The following is a 14,125-nucleotide window of genomic DNA, read 5'->3' as shown; positions in this document are numbered from 1 at the left end:
TATGATCTTACGTAGAAAACAAGTAGCTGATCTGAAAACAAAACACAAGTCTCTACTTTTTCAGCTCAATGAACTTTTCTTGGATTATACAAATATCTAAGCAGCCCATAGGAAAATGTCTTACATCATATTCTCAAAGAAAATAAAAGAGAAACCATTAAAGTGTATTTAAATCTAGCAAAACGGGATAGGAAGCCAGCCAGCTATCAAGGAAGCAAAGCAATCCCTAATCTAGATGCTTCTTTGGCTCTAAGAAAGATCTGCAATAAAACAAAACTAATAAAACACATGAATACATAAAATTAATGACAGCATGAATTTAAATGAATTGTCTTAACCAAGAATTTTTAAACTATATTAACATAAGCTGAATATTCAAATTTATATGAATAAACCATTGATGGGCACGAAGGGAGAAAGCACCTCACCTCTTAATAATAAATGAAATCCCAGCTGTGTTCTCCAAAATCCATTTCAGGGTTGCAAGATCATAATTCTCAGGGTGTTTAAAGGCAACACCTTCTGGAAGCCCCTGTACTATCAAAGCTGACTGGTCTTGTAGCATCTTCTCATATGGTACAGGTACCTCTGTGGGTTTTTGTAAAGCTTTCCCTGGGAGAGGCAAAAAGCAGATAAATGTCATTAAATTGTAAGACTAAAGAACAAAATCATCACCACCTTATTGTGCCTTAATAAAGGCATACGTGATCTTTTGTAATATGTGGTTTTAAAATTACTTAACACTACAGCACCCTATTCACATGTAAGAAGTTCTAAACCTGACACCGATCCAAAGGGCCAAAATGTAAAGTATATTAAATATCTGACTTTAAAAACTACACAAAAGGAGAGAGAAATGTCTGATTTCTTGCATTATTGTCTTTAAGATGGTCCTACCCTGGCGTATTTCTTGGGTTCCTCCTAAAAGGAAGTGGAAAGTAAGGTTATTCCTCATCCATTCAGCTTGTGAAAATGTTGTTATATGACTGTTAAGTCAATGACATAACATTGTCTACCCTTTAAAAACTCTATTATATCAGGTATCTTTTATAAAATTTAAGTGTGTTCCTTTTAAGACAGCAAAAGCAGAAATAGTCCTCAACTGTTTTTTTCCGAGTGTTGCCATTTCTACAACATCTACACTCATCTGATTCACCTGGGTTGTAGACTTTATTTTACACATCTCTGCAACCTTTTCTTCTTCTTCAACACCTGTAAAAAATATTAAGGTGCATATCTATTTTCTTAATATTTATTTGGCTTTTAGTGAAAATAGTTTTTCCTGTATTCCAATATCTGTGATCTGTTATACAAACAAAAAATAGGTCAAGTGAAGTGGCTCACACTTATAATCCCTCCACCTTGGGAGGCTGAGGCAGAATTGCTTGAGCCCAGGATTTCAAGACCAGCTTGAGCAACACAGAAACAACCTATCCCTATAAAAAAAGATGAATAAAATTAAGTGTGGTGGTGCGTATCTGTAGTCCTAGCTACTCTGGAGGCTGAAGCAAGAAGATTGCTTGAGTCCAGGAATTTAAGGTTACGATGAGCTATAATTTTACCACTACACTCCAGTCTGGGTCACAAAAAGAGACCCTGTGTTTAAAAAAAAAAGGCAGGGGGAAGATCTTAAAGGGAGCTTTTAAAATACAAACCTAAAATAAGAGTAATTTATTGGCTATAAATTTAAATATGGGAAGATTATCATCAGGAAACAAATTCTAGGCTTACAAAGTCCAGCACAATAACCACTAGACACATGTGACACTTGAAATGTGGCCAGTCCAAATTCAGATGTGCTGTAGATGAACAACACACATTGACTTTTGAAAACTCAGCACAAAAAGTATTCCAAATATCCCATTAATAATTTCTATATTGATCACACATTGAAATATTTTAAAGTATTACCACTAAATGATTTTCACTTGTTTCCCTGTATTTTTTAATGTTGTAACTAGAAAGTTTTAAATCATGTGAATGACTCGCATTATATTTAGTTCTATTTAATAGCACTTCACTAAATCCCAGAAAAGGGCTCAGAATTCTCCTGAAGAATTTCTACAACTTCCTCATGAAACTATTATGTTTCAGAAGAACACTATTGCAAACAAATAAAAGGTACTTGAGAATTAGGTACAAAAACCATTCTCCATGTTATCAAATTAGTAGCAATGTAAACAAACTATAAATACCAATAGGTGGGGACTACAACTCCCAACGAGGACAACTCCCCTAAGGCTTAGTTCGAATCAGTGGAGAACCATGTAAACCATGGAGCACAGGGAGGGGAGAATAAACACAGCTGCCCGCGAGATTGTGGTGTTTGTGGGTCAGAGGGCAGGTGATACACACACAATCAAAACAGCATTATTAGTATAAAGAAACACACAATCAAGGACTTAACATTTCTCAAAATTATAATATTGGCAAAATTTAAAAAATAGGTTACTACCATAAAGCTTGGAAGATTGTAACACAGGTGGTGAGGGGAGGGATACGGTGGTGAGGGGAGGGATACAGTGGCAAGGATAGTTTTTTTAAGAAACTAAAGCTACTACTGGGAATAGGAATTAGTGAATTAGCAAAATTTTTAATTCACTAGTAATCTCAATTCATCATGAATTGAATCTAATCTGACAACGCAAATTTAAGTTTAAAGCTTAGTGGCATACAGACATCTGTGGGAGATACTGTAGGTTCAATTCCAGACCACCACAATCATGGAAGTATAAAGTGAAGTTACACAAATGTCTTCATTTCCCAATGCATTTAAAAGTTATGTTGAATCTTTCTTTCACAAAAGATCTCTGGGAGGTTTGATGCTATTGGATAGCATTTTACACACAGTGGAACTTCTTTCCAAATCGGAATCAATCCTCCGAAAGCCTGCCATTGCTTTATGAAGTAAATTTATGGAATATTCTAAATTTTTTGTCATTTCAACAATATTCACGACATCTACACCAGGAGTAGATTCCATTTCAGAGACGACTTTCTTTGCTCATTGTAAGAAGCAACTGCTTATCTCTTCATGTTTGATCATGAAATTGCAGCAGTTCAGTCCCATCTGCAGGCTCCACTTTTTTTTTTGAGACAGAGTTTCACTCTTGTTGCCCAGGCTGGGGTGCAATGACAGGATCTCCACTCACTGCAACCTCTGCCCCCTGGGTTCAAGTAATTCTCCTGACCCAGCCTCACAAGTAGCTGGGATTACAGGCATGCACCACCATGCCCGGCTAATTTTGTATTTTTAGTAGAGATGGGCTTTCTCCATGTTGGTCAGGCTGGTCTCAAACTCCTGACCTCAGGTGATCCCACCTTGACCTCCCAAAGTGCTGGTATTATAGGCATGAGCCACTGTGTGCCCAGCCAGCAGGCTCCACTTCTAATTTTAGTTCACATGCTATTTCCACCACATCTGCAGTTCCTTCGTCCTCTAAAATCCCAAACCCCTTAAAGTCACCTATGAGAGATGGAATCAACTTCTTCCACCAGTCTTGTTAATGTTAATTTTGTTCTCTTCCCATGAATCACAAATGTTCTTAATGGCACCTAGAACAGTAAATCTTTCCCAGAAGGTTTTTAATTTACTTTGCCCAGATCCATCAGAGGAATCACTATCTCTGGCAGCTATGGCCTTACAAAATGTAATTCTTTCTTTTTTTGAGATGGAGTCTTGCTCTGTTGCCAGGCTGGAGTGCAGTGGTGTGATCTCGGCTCACTGGAACCTCTGACTTCCTGGTTCAAGTGATTCTCCTGCCTCAGACACCTGAGTAGCTGGGATTACAGGCACACACCACCACGCCCAGCTAATTTTTGTGTTTTTAGTAGAGATGGGGTTTCACCATGTTGATCAGGCTGGTCTCGATCTCCTGACCTTGTGATCTGCCTGCCTTGGCCTCCCAAATCACTGGGATTACAGGCATGAGATACCACGCCTGGCCTACAAAATATATTTCTTAAAGAATAAAACTTGAAGGCTGAGTACAGTGGCTCACACCTGTAATCCCAAGCTCTAAAGAAGGCCAAGGTGGGCAGATTGCTTGAACCCACAAGTCTGAAACCAGCCTAGACCACATGGAAACAAAACATCTCTACAAAAAAACCCCACAAAAATTAGCCAGGCATGCTGGTGCACCACCTGTGGTCCCAGCTATTCAGCAGACTGAAGTGGGAGGATCACCTGAGCCTGAGAAGACTGAGGCTGCAGTGAGCTGTGATTGTGCCATTACACTCAAGCCTGAACAACAGTGAGATGACCTTCTCAAAAAAGAAAGTAATAATAATCATAAGACTTGAAATTACTCCTAAATCCATGGGCTGCAGAATGGATGTTGCATTAGCAGGCATGAAAATGACATTCATGTCTTTGTACAACCTCCATCAGGGCTCTCAGAGGGACTGGGTGCAGTGTTAATGAGCAGTAATATTTTGAAAGGAACTTTTTTTTCTGGGCAGTCAGTCTCAAAAGTAGGCTTAAAATAATCGGTGAATAATGCTATAAAGAGATATGCTGTCATCCAGGCTTTACTGTTCCACTGATAGAACACATGCAGAGCAGATTTAGCATAGCTCTTAAGGGCCCTAGAATTTTTGGAATGGTAAATGAGCACTGGCTTCCTTTGAAGCTTTGAAGCCAGTAACGGAATTCTCTCTAGCTAGCAAAGTCCTAGATGGCATCTTCCAATATAAAGCTGTTTTGTCTACATTAAAAATCTGTTTTTTGAGTGTAGCCGTCTTCATGAATTATCTCAGCGAGATCTTCTGAAGAACTTGCAGTTCCTACATCAAGCACTTGCTGCTTCACTTTGCACTTTTGTATTATACAGACTGTGTCTTTCTTTAAACCTCATGAGCCAACCTCTGCTAGCTTTCAGCTTTTCTTTTGCAGCTTACTCACCTCCTCTCAGCCACGACAGAATTGAAGAGAGTTAGGGCTTTGTTCTGGATTAAGCTTTGACTTACAGGAATGTTGTGGCCAGTCTGACCTTCTATCCAGACCACTCAAAGTTTCTCCATATCAGCAATAAGGCTGTTTTGCTTTCTTATCATTTGTGGGTTCACTGGAGCAGCACTTCTCATTTCCTTTGATAACTTTTCCTGTGCATTCACCACCTGGCAAACTGTTTGGCTTAGCTTTCAGCTGCCAACATGTCTTCCTCACTAAGCTTCATCATTTTTAACTTGATTTAAAGTGAGCAGACTGCAACTCTTTCTTTTACATGAACACTTAGAGGCCACTGGAGGGCTGTTAACTGGCCTCATTTCAATATTGTGTCTCAGGGACCAGGGAGGCGTTAGGAGAGGAAGCGATGGGAAACCACCTGATTGGTGGATCAGTCAGAGCACACAACATTTGCCAGTGAGGTTTGCCATCTTATACAGGTGCGTTCATGGAGTCCAAAACAATTACAACAGTAACATCAAAGCTCACTGATCGCAGGTCACCACAGCACATATAATAATCATGAAAAAGTTTGAAACATTCTAAGAGTAACCAAATGTGACACAGAGAACCAAAGAGAGCACATGCTGTTGGAAAAATGGCACAAAAGACTTGCTTGACAAAAGATTCCCACAAATCTTCAATTTGTAAAAACTGCAGTATCTGCAGGGCTCAAAAAAATGAGTTATGCCTGTATGTATTCTGTGCCTATTGCCCTGCCTTTTTTTGTTCCCTTTCAGTGTTTCACTCAGTTAACATGAAACCTATCAATAGTGTTAGGTTACACACAGATATGAAAACTGTCATACTGTGAAAGGCCTTAAGTATTAACACCCTATAGTAAATTTTAATACTGTGTTCCAATGTCAAATAAGCTCATTGCTCTAAACAAGGATTACAAAACCCACGGAAGATTCAGATAAGGTGATTCCACTCAGCGAGTTGAGAACTGTTTAATTCTGCATCATACTTAAACAAACTCCTTTGCACAGTGAATTTCTTGTTTTCAGTTCACCACCTTTATCTAGAACTCCGTTATCTGAGTAAGAACTTTTAATCTATTCAAAATTTCTCTCCCTTCATTACCTTCTCTCTAATGCATCTCATTAATCCAGAGTGAAGCCAAGCAAAAAGCCCCGTACAATCAACACTTGCCATTGTTCTTAACTCTTCAGTATCTACCCTGACATATCACCACTTCGGTGATTCCTTTTAAGCATTTTGAAATCTCTTCATAAACATTTCAGAAAATCATTCATAGTTTAGACCGTGCACAGTGGCCCACACCTGTAATCTGAGCACTTTGAGAGGCCGAGGTGAGTGGATCATTTGAAGTCAGGAGTTCAGTACCAGCTTGACCAACATGGTGAAACCCCATCTACACTAAAAATAGAAAAAAAAAAAAATTAGCTGGGTGTGGTGCCACGTGCCTGTAATCCCAGCTACTCAGGAGGCTGAGGCAGGGGATTTGCTTGAACTCAGGAAGCAGAGGTTGCAGTGAGCTGAGACCTCACCACTGCACTCTGCCTAGACAACAGAATGAGACTCCATCTCAAAAAAAAATTTTTTTTTATAGTTTAAACCTCATTCTGCTTTAGAAGAAAATATGACTAGTGTTATCTATAAATATTTAGGTTTAAAAACAATGAAATAAAAATGATAACAATACAATGCTTACAATATTTCACAAAATCCGCTTGAAAATCCTTTCTGGTATTGAAAAAATTGTGTCCTCTGTCCTTCAGTTCTGAAGGCAAAGAGATCTGCTTTATACTCTGTGATGCAGCCCACTTTGGCCTTAAACTTGGCCAGTTCTTTAAACTATAATAATAACAGCAAATATTATGTTAAAGGCAGACATTTAAAAGCACCATTTCTGCTAGATGAATTAAAAAAATCTAACACAAGCCTGGGCACAGCACCTCATGCCTGTAGTTCCAGCACTTTGGGAGGCCAAGGCGGGTGGATGACGAGGTCAGGAGTTTGAGAAAAGGCTGGCCAACACAGTGAAACCCCGTCTGTACTGAAAATGCACATAATAATAATAATAATGATAACAAATAAATAAATAAAAGGCCGGGTGTGGTGGCTCATGCCTGTAATCCTAGCTACTTGGGAGGCTGAGGCAGGAGAATCACTTGAACCTGGGAGGCAGAGGTTGCAGTGAGTCGAGATCGTGCCAATGCACTCCAGACTGAGCAACAGTGCAAGACTCTGTTTAAAAAAAAAAAAATCTAACACCATTTTTTAAAGTTACTGCTCTTTCTAAATAGATTTTTGCCTGATTTTAAGCAAAAGACACCACAAGATTTATAAGAAAAAAATGCAGAAATCCCTTGTAATCTATTACAGGTCAGATTCTCCAAGAAAGAGACTGAGATTTCACACAGGCTTGCTGGGGAGCACTGTCAATAACAGCACCCAGGAGGTGGGAGGCAGGCATCGCTGAACAGGCAAAGTGCTGAACAGGGATGCAGCTGCACCAAGAGCTCAGAAGCCAGTGTGGCCCTCCCCAGGTAAAAGGTGGACAAGGTGACTTGAACACTCACAGCAGCTGGGGAAATTAGTGCCATCAGAATTGAAAGAAGGGACTGAAACCCACACTACAGTATTCAGTACATAATCCCCTCCTCCAGAAGTATTACCCCATCTACACATAGCCAGAATCACATTTAGGTGATTACTTACTGACTTTCACTAAGAATATTTCTATGAGAGTCAAATTATTTAAAAGCTTTATAGAGTACATAGTATTCCATTTTATGGATACACCATAATTCATTTAGTGCTAACATCATTTCAAAGGTCAGTGATTCCAATTTTCCCTCCTAAAAATAACACTACTGTAATAACCTGGGAAGAAAATATTTATGTACATCTTCAATGACTTTCTCAAAAAAGACATGAGAGTCAAGAAAAACAACCATTAAGAGTCAATACTCCAAATACTCAAAATCTACTAAAATTTGCTTTCTAATAAGGTTCATAATATCCTAGCAAATGTTACCATGTGACTTCTCCAGAAACCTTGAAAAAGGGTATCTTAGTGTCATAAACATACTCCACTGATTGGTGTTAAAATTAAAGAATATTGTAGCATAATTTTCTGCAAATTACCATTTCTTTTGTCTATTTATCAAATGTGTTAGTGTATCTCTGACTGACCCATAGAGGTACATCACTTATTTTAGGCATAGAAAAGCCATTTATGGAATTAAATAATTATATAATAATTACATATATTTTGTTTTGGTTTTAAAATCTGTCTCAGTATAACTATTTTTGCTCATCTAGAATTTAACTCATCACATGATGAAGACTATACGTTGAAGCTTGTTTTTACCACAATTTTTACTTTTTACCAAATAGCCTATTTTCTCAGTATCATTTGTTGAAAACTGTAAGCTTTCCAGTATTTGTTTTTGATTTGTACAATAAATTCCCTCTAATTTCTTAACTGGAGATTATTTCTGCATAATATTGCTTTAAAATGTTATCTTCAGTAACTAATTTAGCAGCTAGTGAGGTGATCAGAAATCTTTTGAGCTATAATAAAGCCATGGTAGAGAACTTCTGACTTGGAGGTGGGCCAACAACTGCCCCAGCAGTTGATGTGAAGAATGATGAGCCTCGGTAATTTCCTTCCGTTGCACTTACATGACATGTGCTGTGGCTACTCTCCTGTAAGGAACTATTATTTACTTACCTTGTGGTAAATGAGGGTACATTCTTGCTTCAGTATCCACACTCTAAAACAAGCCTGTCAACAAAGGCAATGTTTATGAAAGAGTAAGCAAGATTCATGTACTATCCATAGATTAGATAAAACAAGTCTACCAGCCAAGGAAGAGATAAAGTCAGCCTGGATCTGCTTAGCACTCTGACAAGCCAGTGAAAAACTCAGCAGTTTCTACAACTTTAATTATACTGTGTCATATACAACTAGGAATAGGAGGAGAAATGGTCTTACTAATAATGCTGGGGAGGAAGACATAAAGGCTGAGAATAGTGAAATGACTATGCCAAAGATGAGGGAACTGTTAAGAAACTCTAAGGAAGTGAATGGGTCTTACGTGGCCTTATGGTATCCTTTGCAGAGATCAATATTTTAAAAAAAAATTTTATTATCAACAGAACAGCATTTCATCTCTAAATTTTTATTTAACATTAAAGTCACAAATTTTGCCTGGTTTTATGATCACAAGGCAGAAACAAGTCATTCATAAAATAACAATATATAACCACCAACCATTCTAAAATTTCTTTAAGGAGATAATTTTATAAAGTTCTTAAAACATTTTTTAATGCCCTAATAAGAAAACAAAACACATGGCCAAGCACAGTTGCTCAAGCCTATAATCTGAGCACTATGGGAGGCTGAGGCAGGAAAGTCACTTGAACCCAAGAGGTCAAGGCTGCACTGAGCTATGATCATGCCACTGCCCTCCATCCTAAAAGAGTCAGATCCTGTCCCAAAAAAATGAAAAAAGAGCATCCACAAACTTTGTCACACAGAGTTCTGTGAGGTTAAGCACCACCTAAATACTTTTCAACCTCTTATTAAGAGGAGGAAAATGCATACTCCTGCTTAAAACATTTACATTTAATATGTCAGAAAGTACCTAAGGCCGTGCATGGTGGCTCATACCTGTAATCCCAACACTTTGGGAAGCCAAGACAGGACAACTGCTTGAACCCAGGAGTTTAAGACAAACCTGGGCAACATAAAGAAACCCTGTGTCTACAAAAAAGCTTAAAAATTAGCTAGGCCAGGAACAGTGACTCATGCCTGTAATCTCAGGACTTTGAAAGGCAGAGACAGAATTGATTGAGCTCAAGAATTAGAGACCAGCCTGGGCAATATATTAAGACCTCATCTCCACTAAAAAGCAAAACAAAGTAGCCAGATGTGGTAGCACATGCCTACAGTCCCAGCTACTCTGAGGCTGAGGTAGGAAGACCACTTGAACCCAGGATGTCCAGGCTGCAGTGAGCCATGATTACACCACTGCATTCCAGTCTGGACAACAGAGTAAGAGCCTTTCTCAAAAAAAAAAAAAAAAGGTTAAAAAAAAAAAAGAAAATACCTAAGTCTGATACTTTTTCTTCTTTTTTTGAGACAGAGTCTCACTCTGTCACCCAGACTGGAGTGCAGTGGCAAGATCTTGGCTCACTGCAAGCTCCACCTCCCAGGTTCATGCCATTCTCCTGCCTCAGCCTCCCGAGTAGCTGGGACTACAGGCATCCGCCACCACACCCAGCTAATTTTTTTTGTATTTTTAGTAGAGATGGGGTTTCACCGTGTTAGCCGGGATGGTCTCAATCTCCTGACCTCGTGATCCACCCGCCTTGGCCTCCCAAAGTGTTGTGATTACTGGCATGAGCCACCGTGCCCAGCCACATGATACTTTTTATAATAAATATTATTTCCAACTACATACCCATAAAAATATAAATTAATTGTGTAACTACCATGATAGTAATATAAAAATACAAAACTACATAATCAGTACTCAATATTTCACTGTAATTATGCATATGATAGGTTTTTATTTTTTTTAAGTAAAGAGCTGGCCAGGTGCGGTGGCTCTCACCTGTAATCCCAGCAATTTGGGAGGCCAAGGCAGACAGATCACTTGAGCTTGGGAGTTTAAGACAAGCCTTACCAACATTGTGAAACCCCATCTTTAGCAAAAATACAAAAATTAGCTGAGTGTGATGGTGCACATCTGCAGTCCCAGCTACTGGAAAGGCTGTCAGGACAATCACTTGAGCCTGGGAGGCGGAAGTTGCAGTGAGCTAAGATCGCACCACTGCACTCCACCTTGGGTGACAGAGTGAGATTCCGAAAAAAAAAAACAAAAAAAAACATAAACAGCTAACACTAAACAATTTAGAAAGAGGTGGTTAATGCAATGGTGAATGTGTAAGCGGAAGAAATATAGATACACAATAGTAAAGATGCCCTCATGACCCCAAATTCTGGGAATCTTCTACATATTGATACAATAAAACTCCAGCCCCATACTCTAGTATACAAACTCATTCTAAGTAACCACAAATATTATACATAATTTCAAAATTCACACTTGCAAAACAAAAGATTGCCTAAAATAATGGTAGAAAATTATTTGAGATTCAAAGTAAAAATGAAACATTCTGAAGCATGGTAATAAAATGTCATTTGAAAGGCACAACTGCTACGCAAGAAAAAAACTACTCCTTAAAACTAAAGAAACATAAAATTATATCTTCTACAAAAACAAATCAACCTTATCTACAGCCGAGTCCTACCCAACTATGGAATGTCAGAATAGAAATTCTCACCATGGACTCAAGAGCTGACATGAGGAATGTCACCACCATCCCTCTCTCTGAGGACTCCTCATCTTCAACAGCCAGGGTGGACACTGTTACTTGGGCCATGATCTTTGTGCAAGACAAGTAATAACAAAATAAGTGGTAGAAATCTGGTGTTCCAAACCCACATTCAGAGCTCTGAGGATCTCCCACTGGCTGCCTAATTTACTATTTTCTTGCCTAAGAGAAAAAACAAGACTGAAAAATTAAGTATGTGATTTGCCCAAAACTCATCAGATAGAGAATCTATCCCCTAACTTCCTATCTAGTGTTATTTCAATAAAATTGGGTTAATATCACACCCAAAATAAATGCAGATGGCACTCAGAATCAGTGAAATTTCTCCCAAGAAGGAGGAGGAGGAGAGGTGCTTTACAACCCAGTGATGGACTACCACAGACCAATGCAGGACAGAGCTGCCAAGCTCCCTCTCTCCCCTGCACATCCTGACACAGCAAAGGGTGGGTGCAGTGGACTGAGGATGGGTGGCGAGAAGTTTCTCTTCTTACTGTGAAAATAGATCATGGGCATCAAGAAACAAGTAGGATGATTTATATTACAGCATATTGCTCTATTTGAAAAACTTTTTATAATATTTTGGTAATAACAAAGACCCTCAAATGAATTTCAAACACTTTAAATATTCAACACATAAACAGAAAATATTAAATGTCAGCAAGGATATTGAAAAACTGGACCTTTTATGCACTGCTTTTTGTAATGTAACTGGTGCAGCCCCTGTGGAAAATGGTTTGGCAGCCCCTTAAAATATTAAGCACAGAATTATCACATAATCCAACAACTCCCTTTCAGGGTATATACCCAAAAGAACCAAGAGCAAGGACTCAAACAGGTATTTGTACACTCATGTTCATAGCAACATTATTCACAATGGCCAAAAGGTATAACCAACCGTAATGCCCATCAACAGGTAAATAGATAAGCAAAATGTGATATACACACATACATGAAATATTATTCAGCTGTATAAAGAAAAAACGATTCTGGCCAGGTTCAGTGACTTACCCCTGTAATCTCAGCACTTTGGGAGGCCAAGGCAGGCAGATCACTTGAGCCCAGGAATTCCAGATCAGCCAGGGCAAAATAGCAAGACCTCATCCTGTAAGTTTTTTTTAAAAAAATTCTGATAATGCTATAGATGAACCTTGATAGCACTATGCAATCTATGCATGTAACGAAATTGCACTTACACTCCACAAATGTATGTAAAGTTGTTTTAAAATGGGGAATTCATCAAGGAAGAAATGTGAACAACAGAGAACAGAGAGGAATGAGACAGAAAAGCCACCCACCCAGAATTGGTGTGGATCCCAGGGGGGATCCCCATGGCAGGAAAACAGTGAGCAAGAGCCACTGGTGACTCACTCTTCTGCCATCGACTTTTGAAATCCTGGGCACAGAAAATCCCCCGACACCCTCCCCTCAGGGCTCCCCAACTGACAGAGCTGCATGGAGTCTGGGCAGAGCCTCCAGTCAGGCCCACATGGAACCCTAAGGGCCTTGGACCCCTGAGCACCACAGTGCCAGCTGCTATAGCTCTGCCACCAGAAGAGGCCAGACTCTCTCACATGCCCCCAGGATGGAGACCATATCTACAGTGCTGAGGAGCAGACAGACTCACCTCCCGTCTCTACTCTACCTCCTGTAGCGGCCTCACCTCCACTACACCTCGCCTGGTAGTGCCCACTGGCCTGGGTCCCAGTGCAGCCACTTACCCTCTGCCTGAGCACTCAGGCTAATTGCAGCTCTGCAGACTGACCTCCCAGAGGTAACTATCAGGCCTACTGTTTTTGCAACTGCCATGGTCCCTGCCTCTACCTCTCCTAGGCTAGGGAGGGACTGAAGAGCCCAAGAACTATCATAGGCTTCTTAGCACATCACAGCTGCCTTACAGAAAGTGGGCAAACTGTATCCACGTGGGTCCCCCTCCCTGCTATGCCTCACTGGGTAGGGTCTCCTGACCTGGGCCGCCAGCACAGCCATCCTGCACCCCCACCCTGAAGGATTGCTTCATTCAGTGGCATCTCTGCATCTCTCTGAGATGGAGCTTTCAGGGGTAACTCACGGGCTCTCTGCCATTGCCACTGTAGCAGTACCACCACTGCTGCCCTTGGCCTGGGGAAAGAATAAAGACCCTGATTGCTTTGCCAGCACCTCCAGCGTGCCACAGCCACCAGATGGAGAGAAGCCCAGTTTCTCTTCTCTGTGAGCTTCCTGCAACCTGCTCTTCACCAGAAGGAGGCCCAGGTTTAAGCCTACAGTTCAGCTACCTCACCCTTGGCTGAACATTCTCATTGGCAGTGGCTCTGCGTCTCTCTGGGGTGGAGTTCCCAGAGGCAACTGAGATCCCTTTTGCCATTACTGCTGCAGTGATACTGCCCTTGCTGCCCTCAGGCTGGGGAAGAAACAAAGTGCCTGAGTGCTTTGCTCACACCTCCAGCAGGCCACAGGCACCATATGGAGGGAAGCCCAGTCTCTCTTCCCTGTTGGCCCCAAATCCCCTGCTCTTCACTAGGCAGGGGTCCCAGCTTGGGCCCACAATGCAGCTGCTCCATTTCTGACTGATCATTCTGATTGGCAGAGCTCTGCACGTCTCTGAGGTGGTACCCCAAGAGACAAGTGAAAGGCTTTCTGCCATTGCCATTGCCAAGGTCCCCAACCCTGCTGCTCCCAAGCTGGGGAGAAAATGAAAAGCCTGAGTTCACCCCAGAGCTATGGTGCACAGGGCTATGGGATGGGAGTGCCAAGCCAAGACCTATGGCTAGTACTCAAGTGGAGGACCAGCATAAAATCACT

General features: G+C 40.5%; 1 pseudogene; it reads right to left on the bottom strand.

Moving 5' to 3' along the window:
- Positions 1 to 226: 226 nt before the first annotated feature.
- Positions 227 to 11,501, bottom strand: LOC129526213 (general transcription factor II-I-like; annotated as a pseudogene).
- Positions 11,502 to 14,125: the final 2,624 nt, after the last annotated feature.

The sequence above is a fragment of the Gorilla gorilla genome, chromosome 14 (genome assembly GCF_029281585.2).
Source record: "Gorilla gorilla gorilla isolate KB3781 chromosome 14, NHGRI_mGorGor1-v2.1_pri, whole genome shotgun sequence".
Classification (NCBI taxonomy): Eukaryota; Metazoa; Chordata; class Mammalia; order Primates; family Hominidae; genus Gorilla; species Gorilla gorilla.
This window is presented reverse-complemented; position numbering and strand designations above follow the sequence as displayed.